The following is a 25432-nucleotide window of genomic DNA, read 5'->3' as shown; positions in this document are numbered from 1 at the left end:
TTAGCCATGCTTGTGTGCTGCTTTATAACTCTATATGACCTTGGCTTAGTAACACAGTGCACAGTGCACTCTGTTCAAACCAGCTGCATTCAGTTTTGCTCTGATTTTTGTCCTGGTGGAAAAATACCCAAGCAGTTGCTAAGTTTCGGTTTCGTTTTGATAAGTTTAGTTTAAATAAGTTTCGGTACCTCCCTGCTAAGAGTATAAAATAATTTAAATGAATGAATATGAATGAATATGCTCTTTGCACAAACTGCTCGATTGCAGTCTTTGCCTGCATCACATTTGTGCCGAGAATATTCTGCTTTAAAAACTTCAAAGTGTTTGTCATATTTCATGCCTCTTTCATGCCTCTGAACTCCCGTTATTGACCGAACCTGGAATTGGACGTTCCTGGAAGGACCCCAAAAGGGTTGCCTTCCAACAATATGTAAATCTAGTGGAATACTGTATTTCTGCACTATAAGGCGCACCTTCAATGAATGACCAATTTTCTATAAAATAATAATAAATTAAATTTAAAAAATCATATATAAGGAGCACTGGATTATAAGGCGCGCATAGAGTTGTAACTACCGTACTGGCTGGGGTTGCATCATGCATCCACTAGATAGAATCTCGATGGTGTTGCACTAAAGGGAATGCACAAAAAAGGGAAAAACAATCAGCTAAGTCATCAAAATGTATTCATGAAATATAAACTTTATTAATACAATATAAACGTTCTTACAACTGCCAAAATGAATAAACAGCTGTTTTATTTTAGTACATAAGAATCTGAAGAATAAGAAAAAATACCTCTTCATTATATTAAAAGACTGTTTAGATCAGACATGGTACGGCCCGCCAAACATCTCACAATTATATTAAAATATCAAATTAATATCGTTATCGGCAAACCTTGTTCATTTACTTTCCCCTGTAATGCCCACATTTCCCCAATATGTGGCGCGCTTGAGCATTTGCCCCCTCTTCTTCGCGGTTAAGCTTTTCCCAGAAGAAGCACTATCTTCTTCTCTGTCCCAGCGGTAAAACTTTGCCCCTTCTAAATACAAACATGAGTTTATCAAAGAAAAGAGTGCCGAGTGTTTAACACAGAATGGACAACGAAATTTTTTTTCAAAGAAGTCCGATCAAAGGCTGTATGCTTGATATGCCAAGAAAGTGACGCGGTTTTTCAAGTAGTACAATATTAACCGCCACTTTGCTACGAAGTGTGCCAATTACACCAGCAAGCTGTCGGCACAAGAACGGGCAACTACGGCTGAGAGGTTGGCAGCCAATTAACTGTCCCAGCAAAATTTTTTTCACCGACAAACTGCACTTCAGGAGTCAACTACCAAGGCAAGCTTTTTGCTGGCATTCAAATGGGCAAAACCTAGCAAGCCTATCTCTGAAGGTGAGTTTTTGAAAGACTGCATGGTGGAGACTGTGGGTGTTCTGTGTCCAGAAAGTCAAGGCAAGTTTGAAAAAATCAGTTTGTCACTTCGGACTGTGACTCGCCGTGTGAAACTAATTGATGACCCTATAGCCAGTCAGCTTAACAAAAAGGCAGAGTTATTTCAGTTATATTCACTTGCATTGGATGAAAGTAATGGAATCAAAGACACAGCACAGCTCCTAATTTTTATCTGAGGAATTAATGACAGCTTTGAGATAACGTAAGAGTTTTTGACCATGGAGTCCCTGAAGGGAACAACGCGTCGAGAGGATTTGTATGACAAAGTATGTGCTGCCATCGAGAAACCTAAACTACCTTGAAGTAAACTTGCCAATGTCACAACGGATGGATCACCAAAATTAACAGGAAAAAAAGTTGGGCTGCTGAAACAAATCCAGTATAAAGTAAAAGAGGAAAACCCTGAACAGGATGTTATTTTCCTTCACTGTATCATTCATCAGGAATCACTTTGCAAGTCTGTATTGCAGCTTAACCATGTTGTTAATCCAGTCGTAAAACTTGTTAACTTTATACGCGCAAGGGGACTCCAGCATCATCAATTTATCATGTTTCTGGAGAAAATTGATGCGGATCATCGGGATTTACTTTACCACTTTCTTGTCAGGTGGTTAAGTTTGGGCAAAGTGTTTCAACGCATGTGGGACCTGAAAGATGAGATCGGTGCATTTTTAGAGTTCAATGAGAAATCTGACGAATTTCCTGAGATACGAGACCAGAATTGGCCTTGTGATTTTGCGTTTTGTGGACACATTTTCACACTTGAACAAACTGAATGTGAAACTGCAGGGTAAAGATCAGTTTGTGCACGACATGTACAAACAAGTTACAGCGTTTAAATATAAGCTCGTTTTATTCTCCAGACAAGTTGCGAACGCATCCTTTACTCATTTCGCCACACTTGACACTCAGAAAGAGGTGACGCGATATGCAAAGAAATACTGCAAATCACTGGATGACTTGCATAGAGAATTCAGTCACCGGTTCTCTGATTTTGAAAACATTGAGAAGTCACTTCAGCTCATGTCTTGTCGCTTATCACAAGACCCTGAAACAGACCACAGGTGCAATTGGAACTGATCAATCTTCAGTCTGACGCCATCTTGAAGGGAAAAGTTCAACACTTAAACTTAACGACAATTATGCTTCATTGAACGAGGCCACCTTTCCAAACCTAAGGAGGATGGCACAGAAGATGCTGGCATTGTTTGGCTCGACATATACTGTATATGTGAGCAGACATTCAGTGTTCATGAACATGAACAAAGCCCGCCACAGATCCAGCATAACTGACCAACACCTCAGATCTATTCTGAGAATCACCACAACAAAACTTACTCCAGAATTTGATGCACTTACAAAACAAGGAGAACAACAACACAGTTCCCACTGAACCGATGGTGATTTTCCCCTGCTGTGTTTATTCAACTGAAATGTAGTTAAAATAATCATTTATAGGTCAAATCTGTATTTAATTTGTATAACAGTCCTTGCATCTGTTCTTGACTAGGCCCCTCTGTCAAATCAAACCAAACTCATTTCGGCCCTCGAGTCAAAAAGTTTGCCCACCCCTGGTATAGATAAATTCCAAGATAAATGCCAAAAAGAATAAAGATTTTAAAAGAATATACCGTATTTTTCGGACTATAAGCCGCAAATTTTTCCTCATGATTTGAGCCCTGCGGCTTATAGTCCAGTGCGGCCTATCTGCTGTTTGTTTCCCACCGGTCAAGCAAATGTGTGTATCTGCTCAAGGAATCAGTTTATAGAACAACTATGAAATAGAACTGAAAAGATGTGAATCAATGGCTGTGCTCAAAAAGAGTTTTGAAATATGTTATTTAAAATAGATTTTTTTAAATGTTTAAATTGAATAAGATCTTGTTTAAGTTCAAAGTTCAAAGTTCAAAGTTTGCTTTATTGTCAATTCTACCACATGTGCAAGGACAGGCAGAGAATTGAAATTTCGTGACTCTCTAACCTTAGTGGCAAGTAAAAATGAGCTAAAGAAAAGTAAATATATATAAAAATAGACAACTGTAAAATCTGACAATATTTATGAACAAAACACAAAATAAAAACAGGTGTGCATGGTTGTGCAAAAAGGGATGGTTATATAAAATGACTGGATGACTATTTATAAATGACTGTTATAAGTGACTATAAAGTACCTGTTATAAAGTGCCTATTGTAAAGTGACTGTGAGTAAAGTGACTGTTGCTTATGAAATGGAGTGGGACTGGGAAGTCAGAGTCCAGGTGGAGTGGATGTGAGGAGCGAGGGCAGAGCAGGGAGAGATATTGTGATATTATATATTTTGATGTTATATTTTGATTGTGCATTTCATTTATGTGCAGTGTGTGCAACGATCACTAAATTAATCTATCAATTAAACAATGGGAGACAGAATGTTATCAAAGTGTTGATGTTTAGTTTGAACTGCTATTTAACTCTGCAGTATTCTGTTGGTGATGTGTAGGTAATATCGATCCACCCATTTTCTATAGATATCATTTTGGGACTAAACATACAGGCATGTTCAGTCTGTTAAAGAGAGGATGTTGCAGTTGGTAGACAATTTAAAAAATATATTAAAAGAAAAAAAAAACTTTCATATACCAACTTTTTGCATAAATATCTGATGCTATGACTGATGGCTTATAGTCCAGTGCAGCTTATCCGTGGCAAAAGATGTTTTTTTGCTCATTTTTTGCTGCTGCAGCTTATATACCGGTGTGGTTTATAGTCTGGAAAATACGGTAATTATGATTAAATATAAAGTTGAACTTGAATTTCAAACCCTAGAGCGTGCTGGTGAAGGGCTGTGGAGTCTGAAAAGCTATGGTTAACTAGCACTATGCTGGACACACATATCAACTAACTTATCAGATAACTTATCAGATAACTAATCAGATTCTTACATTATTTACCTTCTGCTGTGTCTATAATCACTCAAAATACAATATGGCATTCAGTCATCACAGTCTTGTTAATATTATGACCAGGGGTGCACAGGGAATGGTGTTTGGTACACCCTTTTCTTTTTAATTAAAAACTGTCTTCCTCACTGTCCACCTCATTGTTGCTCCCACATTGTTCTTTTGCCACAGTGTACTGTCTCTGTGTGCATAGCGACCATCACATAACTCAAAGCAGCATTCTTCAAAAGTTTCATAAGCCCATCAGTTATGGTATCAAGATTCGATCAGGACCCTGGTTAATTAGTCCAAGGAAGTTATAGGTAAATTCTCCATCCCTGTAAAGTAACAATATATAAACAATCATCTTCACACCTTCAATAGAATGATAGGCAGCCTCAACAGTGAGTCCAAGCCGCATCAGTAAACAAATAGGAGGACATGGGATGCACATGCTTAGGTGCATGGAGACAAGAACCCTATTAAGAGATTGCTGTGTTGTTCCTGCAAATTTTCTTGGCATCTAGCAAGAGGGCGATTAGCTATTGCTTCTCGACTATCTTGTTTGTGAGCAATAAGTTGTGCTACATTCACATGCTCTTTTTATACTCGTCTCACCAAAATTTTTCGCCTTCATATCAAAAGCACCTGTTTTGTCTGCTAGCTGAGGACCACATTTAAGTGTGTTTCCAGCCACGGCACATCCTGGATCCACTTTTCAGGAAAAAATAAATAAATTGCGGCTCGGGTGTCATGGATGAAAGTTAAGTAAGCATGTGACGTTATGCATTGGTGATTTCTGTCGTGCGTGCATACCTGCCCACCAGTTTTATGCACCCATGATAATGACTACAAATTCTCCGACTGCAAAAAGTTTTGATCAGCCTACTGTTTGAAACTCCGCTTCATGACTATTAGATCACTCTCCTCGCAAAAGGGCGATTAGCTATTGCTTCTCGACTTGCTTGTTTGTTAGCAATAAGAAGTGCTACGTTCACATGCTCTTTTTATATTTGTGTAATATATGATCACTGGAATTTTTCGCCTTCATATTAAAAGCACCTGTTTTGTCTGCTTGTTGAGGACCACATTTAAGTGTGTGTCAAACCACGGCACATCCTGAATCCACTTTTCAGAAAAAATAAATAAATTGAGACTCGGGTGTCATGGATGAAAGTTAAGTAAGCATGTGACGTTACGCATCGGTGATTTCTGTCGTACATGCATACCTGCACACCAGTTATGTGCACCCATGATTATGATTACAAATTCTCCGACTGCAAAAAGTTCTGATCGGCCTACTGTTTGAAACTCAGCTTCATGACTATTGGAACACTCTCCTAGCAAAAGAGCGATTAGCTATCGCTTCTCGACTAGCTTATTTGATAGCAATAAGTAGTGCTATACGTTCACATGGTCATTTTATACTTGTCTAATATATGATCATTGAATTTTTTTTTGCTTTCATATCAAAAGCACTTGTTTGTCTGCTCGCTGAGGACCACATTTAAGTTTGTGTCAAACCACGACACATCCTGGATCCACTTTAAAAAAAAAAAATAACATTAACCATTAACAATTCTAATTGAGTCTAGATCATGTGACAGGATTTAAGTCTCACCTGTGACAAAAAAAAAGTTCCAGTTTCAGATTTTCACCCAGACTTGTGTTGTTACCTGTTACTTTTTCCTATTGTTGTCAGCTAGTAGTTCAGTTTGTAACAGTATCACACTCCTCTGTTACAGTTCCAGAAGCTTTTAAAGCCATTGTTTTTCAATCACAAATCCGGCGACCTCATAATGTCATCCTCATAATGTCTGTAACTAAAGACCCGTATCACATCAAAATTCTTGATAAAGTTTGTACACAACAGCTTAGTGAATACATGGCTGCCAACCATCAAGTTGAAATTCTTCATTCAGGATTCATTTTGATGCCCTTCAGTTTTACTGTTCATTGTCAACCAGTCGACCGAGACAGTCCTTGCTTAAGTGACAAATGGTCTTTGCTATGAATTCCAATACCTCATCAATATTATTACTTGAGCTTGGAACATCAAATATTTGTAGAACATCTTGAAACGTGTAAAGAGTTCATGCTTAGCACTTTCTTGGGTCACAAGAAGGTTGCCTCTTGTAATGTTTTTGCAATCTGATCTTGTCTGTTTGGTCTATGTCTGTCTAAAATGAACAGCGAAAAGATTGATAGACCACAAATACAACCTCACAATTACTTTCATTGTGAACGATTCAGGTTCTGATTCTTTTTTGAATAAGACTGCCGCAATCCTATCATCATTTGCCAATGTGTTTATACCCCACAATGTTGAGCAAAGAAATGCCATAGCATTGATGATTACAGTAAATTTCAGAAATATTTCCTTAAGCAGTGCCACCATCCCCACAATTGCAGCATCACACATCCACCACCACAGTTTCATTCCACCCTTACCTTCTCATTACTCATCTGCAGCATCCCTAGACAGCAGGGCTATGGCGTGCAGGACATGCAGGTGTGAGTCTATTATTTTCCACTAGTCGTTTATTTAATCTCCATTAATCCAAAATATTGATAGAATTATTCATGCAAGTAAATTAGATGTTATCAATTAAGATAATGTCCATAAAAAATAGCAATTTCTCCAATAAATTATATGCATAATAGCTCATTTAAAGACACATTTCAATATTTGCGCCTGCTTTGTGAATTCCATGCATTAAATTTGCTTTTTTTTGTATGGGTTTGCGCCATGCAACAAAAACACAATCCTTTTGTGAATCTGGGCCTGAGGCTGTCTTGAAGCTCGCACAGCTTGTGGGTTGCAATCAAAGGCTCGTAGACGATTGCCACACAACAGCCCTGAACTACCAGCCCGGCGAGAATGTCATGATTCTATAATATTTGTGTGCAGGGCAGGTCTTTATGTCTTTTGGTGCTTTCTACTCGCAGGTCAGACATGATGTGGCTGGCTCATGACTGCCAGTGAGGCACACCAAGGCAAAGGTAGAACATTTGCCTTTTTTAAGAGGCCGAGGTTTCCGTGTGATCTATAGCCATTCCATTAAAAGCTCGGTCTGCATCCAAGAGATAGCCCGATAGTTCTCCAATTTACCTATGTGACCTGTTCAAGTAACTGTACCTACAGAGACTTCTTTGGTCTTTTGTTTCAGCTCAGTCTTCCTTGTGAAAATTCTCCCACAAACCATGCCTCCACAACCTGCATTTTGATTTTTTTCCCTTGCTTTTGTGAGAAAACTGTTGTAGATCATATTAAATACCTGTCTTGTCTCTGTCTTTTGGGGTAAAGACTGAACAGCCCATAACAACAAAAAATTAATTGGTTTGGGATCAGGTCCTCAGGTGAAGAGAGGCTCCAATTTCAAGACTTGCATTGACCTGTAAGTGAATGTAGTGTATCCAAGTGTTTACACATCTTCCGTGACAGACTCCAGCACTTTGTGTACACCCATAGAAAAACATTTACTGTACATTACCAAAATCACTGCCACTTGGAAAAAAATAAGGATAAACAATTAAATGATTTATCTGTATTGTTTCCTTTTATAAAAACAAATCTTAATGGATAAGACAAATATAATAATTTAGACTTTTTCTTGCCTTCTTAGTAAAGACGCTGTGACACTTCCCTCATTCACCTTTCTTAATCCTCCCTTTATCCCTTCTCTCATCCCACTCTCCCATGTCTTTCTCTCAGTCGCGGCCCATTGTAAGACAAACATCCTGACCCTACACACTCACACACACCACCCCCCCCCCAACCTCCTACCCCCAGTCCTGTCTTAAAACAACCCCCTATCCCTTCCTCCCCTTCTATCTTCCTCCCCTCTCATTTAAGCTTGTAACCGTATCCTACCTGCAGCATATCTTCAACAGGCATTCATCAACATCAGCCATTTAGACAAGGTCTTAAAGGGCAGAAAAAAAATTGAAGACAACATGAAATTACTGAGAGAGCAAGAGGGAAAGAGTTGGTGTGTGGTTCATAGTGAAATGTGAAAAAGAAGTGTCCTAATGGAATGGTGCATGGAATGGCGCATGGAATGTGTAGTATGGCCACTCAGCATGCTGAGTGTGGGTCATAAAATTGCCAAGTCTCTGTCTCAGGATAACTCATTGAATTAATCAAGATTTACAAAAGCAAAATTACATTACATGTACAAAGTACATACATATAACTTGTATGTCACTCATATGAAAGTCCATGTCTCAACATGAGGCAAACTGATGAAATCCAATCCAACTAAGCCCAATTTCTGAATTAAAAGTGGCACAGAGGGCATGTTTGAACATTCATCTATTTTCTATAGCCGCTTATCCCCACAGGCTTGCTGGCGCCTATCTCAGCTGGCTTCGGGCAGTAGGCAGGGGACACCCTGAACTGGTTGCCAGCCAATTGCAGGGCACACAGAGACAAATGACCAATCATGCGCCCAATCACACCTATGGACAATTTAGTATGTCCAATTCACCTGCCATGCGTGTTTTTTGGGGAGTGGGAGGAAGTCGGAGTGCCCGGAGAGAACCCACGCAGGCTCGGGGAGAACATGCAAACTCCACACAGGAAGGCCGGAGCCAGGTGGATTTAAACCGGGACCTTTGAACTGTGGGGGACGTGCTATTCACTGCACCACCAAGCCGCCCTATGTTTGAACATTTACGTGTTAAATTATTCATTTTTACAAAGTTATACTGTTTGGAAACTGCTGCCACAGACCAAATAGTCGATCATCAAACTGCAGCCTCGGATCTCCTGGTGCCATGTGCACATATGAGGACATATGTGCAATGATAGTGAGTCCTAGAGGAGCGCGACTGGAAGAACTCGAGCAGTGTCCTGTTTTGGGACTTCTTTGTTCATCGCAAGATTGCTCATAATACACACCATATTCAAAAATATGGGTATATGTCGCCCCCCTCATGTTTGAACATGTTGTGTGTTATGAGCAATTTGTGATGAAGAAAGAGTCCAGAAACAGAACACTGCTCGGGTTCTTCCAATCACATCCCTCCAGGATTCACAATCATTGCACACGTGAGCAATAAAGTCATATCTTTGAATCGCTCCCTACACAATCATGGCTGATGGTAGGAAAGATTAAAATGTAACTAAAATGTAAACTTTCTGGCTGCTGAGAAAGGAAAACAGACCTCATAGAGGGTTTATTGGAGAAATCTCAAAATCTACATTTTTGTCTACACAATTGTGTAGATTGTCAGCATTCACTGCATACCAGTGGCGGTCCGTGCATTTCACACTTAAGCTTTCAGTGATTGGACCCCTCAAGCGCACATACTGCGTACTGGGCTACGCAGGCTATTTTTCAGAGTATTTAAACCTCAATAAACCCACATCAGCAATTAAAACTTATCATTTTACGTGCCAAACTTAGAATAAGTAATAATAATTGCAAATTATTTGTCCACAAAGAGCAGGCAAGCTTTAACATTGTACTTTGAGATTGTTCGCTAAATTACAAACGGCAATTTAATTTAAGTGTCACGTCTGTGCATGGTGAGTTAGGAGGAGGAAGAAAGGGGACAGTGTTCCCTTTAAACTGCGCACATGCGCGTACATTCTCAGCGCACAAGAAAATTTATGCTGCGCATAGAACAAAATGCAATATAAACATATTAAATAATATCCAATATTAGACCTCATCTGATTAATTACTGGTAGACCAATAATATTGTTTTCTGTACCAGTTTGCATTGTGACAGCGAGTGACAAGTATCCAGCCAATCATACAATAAGTTTCACTTCTACTATTCATCCAATTAAACACACTGACAGAAACGTTCCCTGCATATACTCCCCGTGCAGGTTACCTAGCTAACAACACTGCGGGGATAAGAGACACAAATGCTAACCTACAGTAAACGAACGAGCAGCGACACACCCAGCGAAAGTAAAAAAAGAAATGCGCTTCTTTTAAGATGGAATGGCTATCGGAGTACAGTAATCCCTTGTTTATCGCGGGGTTACGTTCCAAAAATAACACGCGTAAAGTAAAATCCGTGAAGTAGTCAGCTTTATTTTTTTTTAAATTATTTCACAATGCAATGCTAAACTATAGAATAAAACCAAAACCTGTTTTAAAGCTGTTTTAAAACAATCATTTTATTCACGTATTCACGTATTTCACAGTCCCAGCTATGCCTCTTCGTCCTGAACCCGCACATTGTGATGAGTAGTGGTTGAGCGCTTTCTTTTTCTGAGCAAGATTTTTATAAACAGATGTGCCCGGACATCAAATTAAAGTGAAGCCTTTTATATCATAACAATACACTTGAAATTTCAATTTATTGCAAAAGAAATCAAGGTAAAAGTCTATTTCCAAAGCTGCACATTTCTCTATTGCTGTCTGTGTCTACATAGTGTGCGCGTATGCTCTCAGCACGCCTACGAGTCACGTGATTGGCTCCCAGAGACCAAGCTGTCAATCAATATGCTTACTAGCACGTTAGCACACGGCAGTTAGAGGAGAGACACAGGAGGGACGAAAGCAAGCTTTTGGATCTTCTTGCCTTTTGTAATAAATTGACAAGTGAAAAACCAATACGGTACAGCGTCAATATTTTATTTTGAGACAACAGTTAAGCCCCTGAGCCAATCAGGATTCAGAGCACAATGCGGTGTAAAAATAATCCACACTGTAATAAATCCGTGAAGCAGCGAACCCGTGAAAGATTAACCGCGATACAGCGAGGGATTACTGTATATCCAAATAGCGGTGAAAGTGCGTGAGATTTTTTTTCTTTTTGACAACATGAGGCTCGTTCATTGCCATGATGACAAGTGCAATATACATCATACTGTCAGGACTAAAACACTTATTGCTAAGATATGAAAATAAACTTATTGAGAATGAACAAAAACAGTTATGATTTGTTTGGCAACATTGTACGAGTTGAGACTTCAGGCCGCCTGGTTTACTCGTATGCTTGCCTAGGTTCAAATACAATGAATAAAAAATGCCACAGGTCTATCTTTAATTCAATAAAACATCAATTTATTTCCATAGTAGTTCCAAAGCTCTTCAAACAAAGACACTTTAAATAAAAGGCAAACATTACGGTAAAGAAACCGTGTTCTCTAATCTGCAATCAATCTCAACTGTCCCCTGTGATGCATGCCCCAAGGCTCTTGTTGGAGCCAAAAAGCTTTTTGTGTATTCTAATTTGTTTATATTAAGAGAGTTAAACAAATTGTTTGAAGACATACCAATCTATTACGGTGGGTGGAACCATGGTTGCCATGGTGACATAAATACGTGCCGGTTGGTGATTTCACTCAGGTGCGACAGGGCAAGAGGCAAACAGTTTTCGACCGTGCGTGGCCATTAAGGTAGATTTTCAGTTTGGGTTGTAACTCGAATTATTGTTTTATCAGGATATTGAAAGGAATGTTGACGAAATAAACGGATTGGCATATCCAACGCAACGCAAGAGACTATTGAAATTATTTGATCGACGCACGCGTCCAAACAAAACCTTACCCAGTTGCCCTGCTGTTCAGCCTATAGGCTGTACAATGTCGAAAACTGTAGTCTTAGTTCGAGACGTACTACCAGTTTAAAGTATATTGGAAATTGAGACGAAACGCAACGTGACGGCTGCTCGGTTTGGACGGCATCCGATTGTTGCATGAAAGGACAAATAAGCGCTGTTTCGCTGTGTTGCGAAACTTGGACGGACCACAAGACTACGCTAGGGGAGACACGGCGTGCGGGCCATTGGCTTGGCTCAGCGGAGGCACCGCAAACGTTGGGACCAGCAAGGCAGCCAGCCAGAACATCCACTGTGAGCGGACGGCCGCGCTGCCCAGCCAACTCGCATCGCATTGCATCACATCGACCAGGACAACGGCCCGGTGCTTGAACTTGGCATTGGGGCACTTTTCCAAACTTGAATTGGACAGGTACACTGTGCACATAAAGGTATGTAGCGCGCTACCAGCTGGTTAACAATATATGGCCATATAAAATACTGTGCGCACACATAGGGGACTTTGGAAAAAAAAAAAAAAGTGTCAATACGAGCGCTCTGGTAAAATCGAATGCATTGGTGGTTTTATGGTTTCATCTCCGTTACGTTTTACAAGGTCTTGATTGTATTGTGATGAATTTCTGTGGGGTTTGACTGAAATAACAAGGTACTGTTTTACATTTCACACTGCTGGTTGGGTTTTGTATTGCAAAAATGGATTCAGGTAAAGATGTTATGGTTCCAACCGAGCCAAACGTGGTTGCGCAGCCCTCCATGGCTGAAGCGCATGTTATGCGTTCAAATGGTGATGCAATGCAAATAATGGATGAACCGTCAGAGGGTGAAAAACAGTCCAATGTGACCACCACAGGTCAAAGTGCTCGCAGTGAAATTGAATCACAGGTTAAGTCTCAGGTTGGGTCACAGGTTGGCTCCAAACGCAAGGTGAAACTAACACCAAAGGCTTTAATGGAGAAAATTGATTCATTGCGAAAGGAGAGCAATTCTAAATTAAAAAGGGCATCCAACATGCAGAAAACAATTGGAGCGTTAATGGAAAATGGAGGATGCAAACAGGAGGTGCAAAGTGCACTTGTGAAATATCTTGACCTATGCAAATATGCCAGAGAGGCACAGTGTGCTCTTCTACCACTAATACCTCAAGAAGAACAATACAAACATGACATTTGGTTCAAGGCCAAAATGATCAATATCAACCAATTTATTGAGGAGGTTAATGATTGGACAAAAAGGACCCAAACTGTGCAAAGTGGCGATGATGATGTGGAAAATGAAATAAATCCCAACGACAGCATCTCTAATGTTGAAAGCACAAAATCCACTAAAGGTCACACCTGGAGTGAAGCGAGTAGGACCAGCACCTCTTCGGTACGAGCTCGCAAGCAGGTAGAGGCAGACAGAGCTGCCCTTGTAATTCGTGCAGCAGCATTAAAGGAGAAGCATGCGCTTGAGGAGATGGAGGAGATGCTGCGAAAGAAAAAGGAAACATTGGAGCTGGAGGCAGAACTGGCTGCTGCCAATGCCAAAATAACAGTGCTACAATCTCCCACTCACCAAACCCTTTCACAAGCACCATCTGATGGAAGGGACTCCTACTAAAGGAAAGGTGCAAGACCAATAGAACCTTCGGTGGCACAACACACCCTAGCCAGAAAACATGAACCAGTCACACAACCTATCCAACCACAGCGACCCCGACAACAATGTGCACAATCCTATGTACAACAACAACCGCCTCCTATTCAACAGCAGCATGGACTCATTTCACAACCACCACAGCAGCAAACGTATATTCAAACAAAACCACCACCCCGATGTGTGCAACCACCACCCTTTTCACAATCACACATACCTATGAATGCAGCATGGGACATTAGTCATACTACCCACAGGAACCCCCCTGTGGAACAGAATGCTTCTCAATTCAATGACACTTCAACAGTGTGCAACTTGCTCCAAAGACAAAATGAAATCACAGCCATGCTAACGGAACAGCAAACCTCTCATTTACTGCCACCCAGGGAGATACCATGTTTTGATGGGGATCCTCTACAATATAGAACCTTTGTTAGAGCCTTTGTACACTGCGTTGAGAGAAACGCAAGCAACAAAGGTGAGTGTCTGTACTATCTGGAAAGGTACACGAACGAGCTTGTACGGAGCTGTCAACACATGGCACCAGACAGAGGGTATGGCATGGCAAAATATCTTCTTGACCAAAACTTTGGAGATGAATATAAAATTACAGCAGCATATATGGAGAAGGTGCACAACTGGCCGCTGCTGAAATCTGAGGATCCAAAATCCCTTCGAGCATATTCACTCTTCCTTCGTCAGTGTTGTAATGCCATGGAAACGGTACAGTACATGCGAGAACTTGACATGCCAGCCAACATGAAAGTTGTCATTTCAAAGCTTCCATATAAGCTAAGAGAGATTTGGAGAGTCTCTGCATGCGGCATAATGGAAAGACACCACCGCAGACCCCAGTTCACAGACATCGTCACCTTTATAGAGCGCCAGGTAAAGATAATATCAGATCCAGTCTTCGGTGACATTAAGAATAACACACCGGGCACAGGAAAGCCAATGAACAAATTGAAGTCCCAAGGCAAACCCAGGTTTAAAGGAGACAGCTTTGCAACTACTATCGAAACCCCTCCGCCTGAAGAAGAGCAAGCAAGATTTCCACCTAGTCCCAAGCAAAGTAATTCTGCTCACAACACCGCCTCTTGTATATGCTGTTCTAAAGACCACACTCTGGATCAGTGTCCAACAATGGAGAAGAAGACACACAGAGACAAAATTGCTTTTATAAAACAAAATGGAGTCTGTTTTGGCTGCCTTCGCAAAGGCCATTTAAGCAAATATTGTGCTGACCGTTTGATTTGCAAGGTGTGCAATAAAAAGCATCCCAGTATTCTTCATATTTACTTTGACCAAAGGCAGAAGTCAAGCAACGCAAGTCAGCCAAATAAACCTTCAGTGAGCAACGCACAGGTCTCCTTGCAAACTTGTGGACAAACAGGGGCCGGTGACAGTAATGGCGTTTTGTCAATCTTACCTGTGCAGGTGAAGTCCAGCAAGGGACATAAAGTAATTGAAACCTATGCATTCCTCGATCCTGGCAGCACAGATACTGTTTGTTCAGAAGCCCTCATGAGGAAGTTGAATTTGATTGGAAGAAAAGCCAAAATCAGCCTTCTAACCATGGGCCCAAAGGCATCTGTATCCAGTTACATGTTGACAAATTTAGAAATCTCAAGCCTCACTGGAGAAGAGTTCTTTGACCTTCCCAAGGTCTACACTCAAAAGAAAATGCCCGTTACAACCAGTAACATCATTAAAGAAGAGGAGCTGGCTAAGTGGCCATATTTAAATGGGGTGGTTCTTCCACGCATTCAAGCTGATGTTGAGCTATTGATTGGTACCAATGCCTCTAAACTACTTGAACCGTGGGAAGTTGTGAACAGTCGTGGTAATGGGCCATATGCCATTAAGACCCTATTGGAGTGGGTTGTTAATGGTCCCCTTTCCGGCTACAGTGAGTAGGCTGAGTGCGTTACTGTCAACAGGACCTCCATAACACATTTCGAGGAATTGCTGCACAATCAGTACAACCATGATTTTAATAAAACAACATCGGACGACAAAGAGGAAATGTCACAGGATGATAAGAAGTTCATGAAAATCATGACTGATTCTTGTAAGCTTCAAGATGGACATTACACCTTGGAACTTCCTTTTAGGAAAAAGGAAGTCTGTCTGCCAAACAATCAGTGTGTTGCTAAGCAACGCATATTTGGATTGAAGAGGAGGTTTGGGAGAGATGAGAAGTTCCACAGAGAGTACACAAACTATATGAATGATGTAATCAGCAAAGGATATGCCGAACGTGTTGCTGAACCTGAATTCGAATGTTCAGATGGAAAAGTGTGGTACATTCCACACCATGGAGTGTACCATCTCAAGAAAGCAAATCGGCGTGTGGTATTTGACTGTGGTGCAGGGTACAGAGGAAAGTCTCTCAACAAAGAGGTTCTACAAGGCCCATACCTCACCAGCAATTCATTAATGATCAATGCCCCGAGTTCTACAGACCGATTAATCACCTACTTTTCCGACTGGAAGAAACTAAAGAGGTCAGTTGCTTGGATCCTGAAATTAAGGATGACTCTATTGGAATTGAGTCAAAAAAGAAACCAGCTAAGACAGGAAAATAGAGAAAAGGTTGCACAGGAAATGAAACACATTAAAGCTGCACTAGGAAACCAGTATCTAACACCAGACGATCTTTCTACAGCTGAATCTGCCATCATTCGCTTCACTCAACAGCAAAGGTTCCCAGAAGAATTGGCTGTATTGGCATCTGGAGCGGGTGAACTAAGGAAAGACAGCCCCATATACAAACTGGACCCCATTCTGGAGGTTGGCTTGCATTGGAGGGAGATTGAGTAAAGCAGCAATGCTTGAGGAGTCCAAACATCCCGTTATCCTCACCAAAGATCTCCATATATCTACACTTATACTAAAGCACATCCATGAACAGGTGGGTCATGGTGGAAGGAATCATGTTCTATCCAGACTGAGGAGAAAATACTAGATAACTAGTGCTCATGCAGCAACAAGAAAGATCCTGTCCGACTGTGTGTTCTGCAGACGCCATAGAGGGAAATTAGGTGAGCAGAAGATGTCTGACTTACCCTTAGAGCGCATCATTGCCGGTCTTCCTCCATTTACCAACGTTGGAGTTGATTACTTTGGTCCAATTGAAATCAAGAGGGGGTGCTCCATCGAAAAGCGCTATGGCGTCATTTTCACATGTATGGCATGCAGAGCAGTCCATTTGGAAGCTGCTTACACGTTGGATACAGATTCCTGCATACATGCTATACGCAGGTTTGTTTGCAGGAGAGGACCAATATCCCATTTGAGATCAGACAATGGAACCAATTTTATTGGTGCTAACAGAAAATTAAAGGAAGCTCTGGCTGCGTTAAATCACAGCAAAATTCAGTCTGCATTCCTGGAGGAAGGAATCCAGTGGAACTTCAACTCACCAAAGGCCTCTCATCATGGAGGTGAATGGGAGCACATCATAAGGATGATTCGGCGGATATTGACATCAGTTCTACACCAGCAAACCTTGAATGATGAGGTATTTCAAACTGTGCTGTGTGAGGTCGAAGCTATTCTTAATGATCGTCCCATAACAAGGATATCTGGAGAGCCCAACGATCTGGAAGCTCTCACTCCCAACCACATTCTAACCATGAAAAGAACGCCAATTCTACCACCTGGAATATTTGAGAAGTCTGACCTCTACCTCCAAAGGAGATGGAAACAGGTCCAGTACATCTCCGACCTTTTCTGGAAACGGTGGCTCCGGGAGTACTTGCCTTTGCTACAGGAGTGGCAGAGGTGGAACAAGGAGAGGAGAAGTCTTGTCCCAGGGGACATTGTATTGATCGCGGATGCAACAGCCCCACGTGGTTCCTGGCTGCTGGGAAGGGTCTTAGAGATCTATGACAAGCTTTGCTTGATTCAAGAAGCAGACACTTAAGCTTCTAAGAGGTTTGTTTTGTTTTCGTTTACATGACTTGTTGGCTCCATTTATGTTAATATTGGTTTGAATTGTTCATGGTCTCCTGCCGTTCTCAAAAAAAGCCAAAAAGCTTTTTGTGTATTCTAATTTGTTTATATTAAGAGAGTTAAACAAATTGTTTGAAGACATACCAATCTATTACGGTGGGTGCAACCATGGTTGCCATGGTGACATAAATACGTGCCGGTTGGTGATTTCACTCAGGTGCGACAGGGCAAGAGGCAAACAGTTTTCGACCGTGCGTGGCCATTAAGGTAGATTTTCAGTTTGGGTTGTAACTCGAATTATTGTTTTATCAGGATATTGAAAGGAATGTTGCCGAAATAAACGGATTGGCATATCCAACGCAACGCAAGAGACTATTGAAATTTTTTGATCGACGCACGCGTCCAAACAAAACCTTACCCAGTTGCCCTGCTGTTCAGCCTATAGGCAAAGACTGTACAGCTCTTAAAGGACCAGTATTATAAGGGCAGTAACGTAAACGTCCTTTGGACAGTGAGTCAAAACAACCAATAAACAAATAAATAACTTTGTCGCTCTTGGCCATTACATAAACTTCAATTAACTCTCTTTTCGGGATCAAAACCAATAATAATTCCAAATGCTGTGAATTGGCTCCTACAAACATGTCACATAGATGCATTGTCCTCCCGTATTGTTCCTGGATGACACTTTTCACCCCAGCTATCCCCTCATAAATGACGGGAAAAGTACTCAGAAACACATTACCGGTCCACACATTTAAAAGTTGTTGGACATCATCTCGTCATGCTATTCACATGAAATCTTGGAGTTCCAAGCTGCCTTCCGTCATCAAAGCACAAGCCACAAATGAGCTCACTGGCTTAGTCTTTGGCCGCAGCTAGGCCCCTGGATATACTCAGAGCCGGTGACTCACAAGTGTGCATGTCTGAAGTTGCTCACTTTGGTCCAAAGCCTGCTCAGGGAATTTGTGTGGATGCTCAGACGCATTGAACATTAGAGGGAACATTGGAAGGGGACCCAAAAAATGCAGGAAAACTGAGAAATATGTGGCTCAAAAAAGTAAGTTTTAACAAGGAAATGAGACAGGACGGAACTGGGCGCAAAACTGGACAAAGTATCACCAGACAGGTGGACCATATCAAACTCACGAGAACGCAGACAATGAAGGCAGACGCAAGTGGAACAGAAACATGAAGAAAACTCCACAACAACAAAGCCAACCAAACATGACATTTGAATATGAATGACATAAAATGACAAAAAAATATTAACTCACCCAAAACGGCTGTCCTCAAGTTATTTCAATACAAAATCCATTCTTCTTTTCCTCAGGAAGACTTTCATGACTTGCTTGTAGACTGTCTTCGCGTGTCTTTTCCAATAATAAATCCTTTTGTATTGACATGGATGCCAATGCTGAAAGTCTTGTCGGTCCAATTTCCGTTTTGCTCTTGTTTAGCGTATGCGGGTGTGGCTTCAATCTACGCTAACGTTATAGATGGTTGAACAATAGCTTTTTTTTTTGTTTTGTTTTATAAACTACTTCCAACGTTACACATGGTGGATCAATATAGCACCACAAATCTGCAGTGAGCGTACAGTTTTACATGAGGCCTCTAGATGGCGATCTTATAACTCGGTTGGCTATTGCAGCAGTCTATTAAAAATATGGGCACCAACACACTATTTCATTGCACATTGCACAGAAGCCTTCAAGTGTTCAAGCAAATGCCCTGCGTCTTCAGGCTCAGGCAGACATGAAGCCTGCCATGAAGTCTGCCTGGTGACACACGTTTGCTGAATTCTAATTGGCTAAAAAATACACTAAAACTGCAGCACTTAAGAAGGAGTGTAACCATATTGATATTATATTACATGAAAAGAACAGAATATACAGAATAATTTTAGATGTACATATACAATACTTATAAAATCGATATATGGTCATGAACTGTGGGTTCTGACCGAAAGAACGAGATCCCGGATACAAGCGGCTGAAATTAGTTTCCTCCGCACTGTGTCCGGGTTCTCCCTTAGAGATTGGGTGAGGACCTCGGGCATCTGGGAGGGACTTGGTGTCGAGCTGCTGCTCCTAGGATGCCTCCAGGATGCCTCCCTGGTGAGGTGTTCCAGGTATGTCCCACTGGGAAGAGGCCAACCCAGGACAAACTGGAGAGACTATGTCTCTCGGCTGACCTGGGAACACCTTGGGATCCTCCCCACGGAGCTGGATGAAATGGCCAGGGAAAGGGAAGTCTGGGCTTCCCTCCTACTGAGGTTGAAAATGGATGGATGGATGGATGGATGGATATATATATACATATATATATATATATATAAAGTGATCCCTCGTTTTTCACGGTTAATTGGGACCGGAACCCCCCCTCAATAAGGGAAAATCGCGATATAGGCGCCTAACACCCTACCCCACCACACACACACGCACACACTGATTTTTTTGATTTTTTTATTTCGTAAATGTGCAATGTCTTCATTATATTCATATTATTTAAGAAAAATATTACTGCAGTATTGTACACATATTTACTTAAATCTTAAATGATTAAACCTTATACACTAACTGAACAGTAGCTACCCCTTTCCATCTTTTGAACTCTCGCGAGCAGCTGCTCGGACATCGAATTAAAGTGGAGCCTCTTATAACAGTACACTTGAAAGTTCAATTTATTACAAAGGAAATCTAGGTAAAAGTCAGATTTCCAAAACTGCATTTCTCCATTGCTGTCTCTGTAGGCACACAGATGGGTGTGTTAGTTTGCTCTCAGCATGCCTACGAGTAACGTGATCGGCTCCCAGAGACCAAGCTGTGCGTGTGTGCTAAGATGAGCGCACACAGATGGTTACAGGAGATACACGGGAGAGACGAAACCAAGCTTTTGGATCCTCTTGCCGTTTGTAATAAATTGGAATTTAAACTCTGCGTTTAAATCATGTTTGGTAACCTTCTCGTTACTCGCTCTTGTCGGGCGTCCGAGGAAGTGCTAAACGTATAAGCACGTGACTAGACATGGAAGAAATGGAAAAGAGAGGGCATACCAGTACATTTACTGTATAAGGTTTAATCATTTAAGATGAAAGTAAAAGCGCCAAGTAGCGAGGGATCACAGTGTATATTTATATATGTATTAAAAATGAATTTGAAGTGGAATTGACTTAAATCATAGTTAGAATTATATACCCATCATGACCACATTCTACAGAGAAACCATCGAAAGCATCCTCACCAGCTGCATCACTGTGTGGGGCGGGAGCTACACTGACTACAACAGAAGGCTCTACAACGCATCGTGAGGACAGCTGAGAGGATTATTGGTGCTCCACTCCCCTCCCTGCAAGACCTGTACACCACCCACCTCAGCCGCAAAACCATCACGATTGTCACCGATACAAGCCACCCTGCACACAGTCTGTTCAGCCTCCTGCCCTCCGGAAAGAGGTTCAGGAGCCTCCGCTCCCACACCACCCGAATCATGAACAGCTTCATCCACCAGGCCGTGAGACTGCTGAACTCTCCCCCCTTCCCACCTGTGAAACTGCTGAACTTTCTTTCTCCCCTCCTCTCTACCACATTCAGCCCCAGCCAGAAGAAACACCTAGCTGGCCCCCCACCTAAACTCAAACTTTGCCCATGCACTTGCAAAATTTGCACAGACTTGCTGCTGCCACATTTATTTATAATTATACTTCTATTGCACGAGCGATTACACTTAGAACTATAACAACTACCTCAAATGCACACAACTGGGACAACCACAGTCAGAGTTGTCTTGCTTTGTCTCGTACTGTTGGCCTGTCTTGTGATATGCTGCTACTTATGTCTTGTCTTGGGGTACTCTTGCCATACCTGGTTTTTCATATTTAGTTTTTAGTTTTAGTTATTAGTTTAGCAGCACTAGGCAAAGTAGATCTAACATACTGCACTTTACATTACTATAGATTAGAATCTAGTTTTTAGGATTGTCTCGTCTTGCGCACCTGCACTTTGTTATTGTACATGTAAAACGCAGAGGATAGTGACAAAACGCAATTTCGATTCTTTTGTATGTTAAGCACATGTGAAGAAATTGACAATAAACTTGACTTTGATAGTTTATTATGATAATGATGTCAGGTTAAGTTAGGCCAGCAGAGAAGGCTTTGCTGGCACTGATGGCCCACCACTAATTATAGTTATGATAATGTCAGGTTGTATTAGGCCAGCAGAGAAGGCCTTGCTGGACCTGACGGGAAATGGCAAATGAGATTGTTTATGTTGGAGACGAGGATATCACAGGCATATAACCATTAACGTTTGCTGTTTTTATCGATTCCAGAAATATTTCAATGTCTTTGTACACCCAAATAAACATAACTTTATCATCCACCACTGTTTTATGTGGGTTAGGGTTAGACATCACATCACATCCTGTCAAATTGTGTGACGTGGCATCCGGTCGTCTTTTTTTTCTGTCGCCGCTTTTTCTCACAAGGGTCGCTGGCTTGCTGGTGCCCATCCCAGCTAACTACGAGCAGTAGGCAGAGGACACCTTGAACTGGTTGCCAGTCAACTGCAGGGCACACTGGTACAACAACCATTCTTGCACCCAGTCACACCTAAGGACAATTTAGTGTGTCCAATACAGCTGCCATTCATGTTTTTGGAGTGTGGGAGGAAGGCGGAGTGCCTGGAAGAATCCATGCAGGCTTGGGGAGAACATGCAAACTCCACGCGATCGAAAAATGTGAATCGACCAAAACCGCAGTGATGTGGACTGTGTCTCCATCTCACGCTGTACGCTGAGCGTGGCCACAACACAATGACAGCAGTCTGGCACCATCAACTGTGCATGGCATTTGCCTTTGTGTTGTGTTCTGCCTCTCGTGTTTTACTTCTTCACAGTGCCATTTGACAATATGCAAGGTGGTGATTCATGGGAACTTTCTTATTTTGAAGAAACATGAGGAGTACAAAACTATGTTACTGTACATTATACAAATCTGGATGTTGATAAATGTAGCATAAACAATAGGCTGAATTTTGACATAAAAGTGCAACCTGTTGACCCAATTCACACACACACGCACACAACAACCACATGGTAGAAATGAGAAACTGAAACCAGACAAAGTAAATGTTGTACTTAATCTTTAAAGCTGAACCTCATTATTAAAATAATTCAACATATCGCTTATTGCAGTGTCCCTGCAATAAGCCCTACTTAATAAAACAACAAAGTTAGTAGTAATTAGTAGTAGTTAGTAAAAATACATTTTAATCAAATCAAAATTTATTTGTATAGCCCTAAATCACCGAAGTCTCAAAGGGCTTCACAGATGAAAAGAGGTCATGTGGAGACCTCCTTCGAAAAAAGAAGTCGTACAGAGACATCCTTTCAGTGTAAGGTACACAACAGCATCCACTGTCAAAGCTCCCAGAAGGGGAAGGAAAAACTCAAAAATCCCAATTAGGGGAAAATCAGAAACCTCCAGAAGGGACCACAGGTGGGAGGAGCCCCCTTCCAGGCCTACAGGTTGAAGTGGATGCTGCATGTACCAAATACAGACATACACATAAACAATATAAATGACAGAAAACATATTGTGCTGTTTAGTGCAGTGATGTCTTGACAGCAGGCAAAGCCATTGGGCAGGAACCATCCCTATTATTAATTAATTATTATTAATGATCTACAAACTGGAAAACCTGCTCTCTACAGAAACAAGCCATCCACCGGTTAAGCGAGAATAATCTGCTGAACCTCTCATCATTGCCTCTCGCAGGCAGAGGGCCAGAGACAATAACTCGATGCAGACTCATCTTTCCAGTGAGAATACAAGTCCTAGCTATGTTCTTCTTTGTAATCTCAGACTGCCTCATTCTAGTATCGTTGGAGCCGACATGTATCACTATGTCTGAGTAACTAGTGTTGTTCGCACTAAACTGGTGTCTAGGCCTCTTGCGTGTCAGCTCCCTAAGATTAGCTTCTATGTCGGGTGCTCTGACCCCAGGAATACACATTACGGTGGCTGGCGTTTTAAGATTGATGTTACGGGTGATGGACTCCCCTATAACTAATGTGCGGGAGCCAGTAGACTGAGATGGAGTTTGCCTAGCAAGGGGGCTAAAACGATTATGCGTCCGAACAGGCTCACCGCGGCAAGCAGGCTTCTTAGGGCTAATGCTAGCCGGACTAGCGGGTAGGCTACGACCCGCACTAGCCGACATTAGCGGCATTGCGGGAGGGCTACGGCACGCACTGTCACTATCAGATGTGTGCGTCTGATCTACGATTATCAGACTACTCTGCTCTAGCTGACAGACACGGCCCTCCAGGAGAGAAAGCATCTTCATGAGAATAACGCAGGTGTCGCAAGTGACAGATGCGGTGGAGGTGCACGGAGCCATGCTTACCTTAGTACAGCCGAGCGAATACTTACGCTAGCAGAGCTGCACGAGAACGAGGACGAACGGAGCTAGGAGCTGTTCAGAGAACCGGCAAATCACTAGCTATCGAAGAATAGAAACAGTCCTCAAAAATGAAGAAAAAATAAAAAACACCGAACACAGGTCTGACAGGTGGTGGTAAAATAGAAAAATAGAAGAAGAAAAATATCGTTCGTCTCTCCAGCTAAGACTAAAACAGCGACAGCAGCAAAAAGCCCCAGGAACCGGAAGTGAAATTAAATTTAAATGAAATTGACTTTCTTATAGTTATTATAATTATTATATTTATGATGTCAGGTTATATTAGGCCACCAGAGAAGGCCTTGCTGGCCCTGACGGCCTACCACTGATTCCAGCTTTGGTCTCCATTTGCTACCGGTGGAACTTGCCAACGTTCTTGAGAATATCATTAGTTCACAATGTACCAAGATAAAAGGTTAAGCTGACAGCCAAAAGCATTCAGAGATATACATGATGAAAATCACAAAAGTATCACTCTTGTCAATAATTGACAAAAAGGATTTATTTCTCCATTTCATGTGGTGTCCCACAGGGGTCAGTACTTGGTCCTTTACTGTTTAACATCTGCCTAATCGCTCTTGGCGATATTATATGTAAACATGCAATTAGTTTTCATTGCTATCGCTGATGATACCTAACTATACATGACTTTAGAAATAACAGATCCGTGCAAGTGCTGTAACTGGCCTTGCCGAGATTAAACAATGGGTGTCTTCCAATTTTCTGCTTCTTTACCTTAGTAAAAAAAAGATGTTAATTATTGGCCCTGCTCATCATCAGAACTTGATTAGAAATACCACTTTGAACTTTGATAACTACACTATTGCCCAAAGTAGTTTTGCAAAAAACCTCGGCGTGATATTTGACTAAACTCTCTCCTTTCAAACACATTAAGAACATGACAAGAGCGGTGTTTTTTTCACCTTGCAAAAAACCTTGGCGTGATATTTGACTCAACTCTCTCTTATTGGACACATATTAATGACATGACAAGAACAGTGTTTTTTTTCAGCTTCTCAATATAGCTAAAATTTGCCCTATTCTGTCTCCTAGCGATGCTGAAACATCAATTCATGCATTTTTTACGTCGCGCCTTGACTATTGTAACATCTTGTTTTCTGGGCTTCTCATGTCCTGCATCAAAAGTCTGCAGTCTGTACAAAATGCATCAGTGAGACTTGACAAGGACGAGAAAGTTTGAATATATTACTCCGATACTAGCTGACCTGCATTGGCTTCCAATATACCTGAGATGTGATTTTAAGGGGTTGTTTATGTAAAGGGAATCATATACTGTATTAGGTTGTTTTCATTATGTGCTTATTTCTTGTCTATGTGGCGACGAGTCCAAGGGAGAGGTGTGGTTCCAATATTTTTATTGTAATCTTCTTAAAACAATAATCAAAAATAGTGTAAGTACTTAAATAAGGCTGGAACATCCTTGTCCGGTACACTAGAGAGGCGGAGGC

General features: G+C 41.4%; 1 long non-coding RNA gene across 1 annotated transcript in view; it reads right to left on the bottom strand.

The window, feature by feature from the left end:
* LOC148425838 (uncharacterized) overlaps window positions 1-24154 on the bottom strand; it is a 29234-nt gene extending 5080 nt beyond the window's left edge. The window contains exons 1-2 of the long non-coding RNA XR_015865086.1: window positions 23910-24154; window positions 577-632 (exon numbers count right to left, since the gene is read on the bottom strand). This is a non-coding gene — a long non-coding RNA (uncharacterized LOC148425838). The remainder of the gene's footprint in view (window positions 1-576; window positions 633-23909) is intronic.
* Between the last annotated feature and the right edge of the window lie 1278 nt (window positions 24155-25432).

The sequence above is a fragment of the Hippichthys cyanospilos genome, chromosome 3 (genome assembly GCF_059441005.1).
Source record: "Hippichthys cyanospilos isolate Australia breed blue-spotted pipefish chromosome 3, RoL_Hcya_1.0, whole genome shotgun sequence".
Taxonomy (NCBI): Eukaryota; Metazoa; Chordata; class Actinopteri; order Syngnathiformes; family Syngnathidae; genus Hippichthys; species Hippichthys cyanospilos.
The sequence above is the reverse complement of the archived record's forward strand: the minus strand, read 5'-3'. Positions and strand labels throughout refer to the sequence as shown.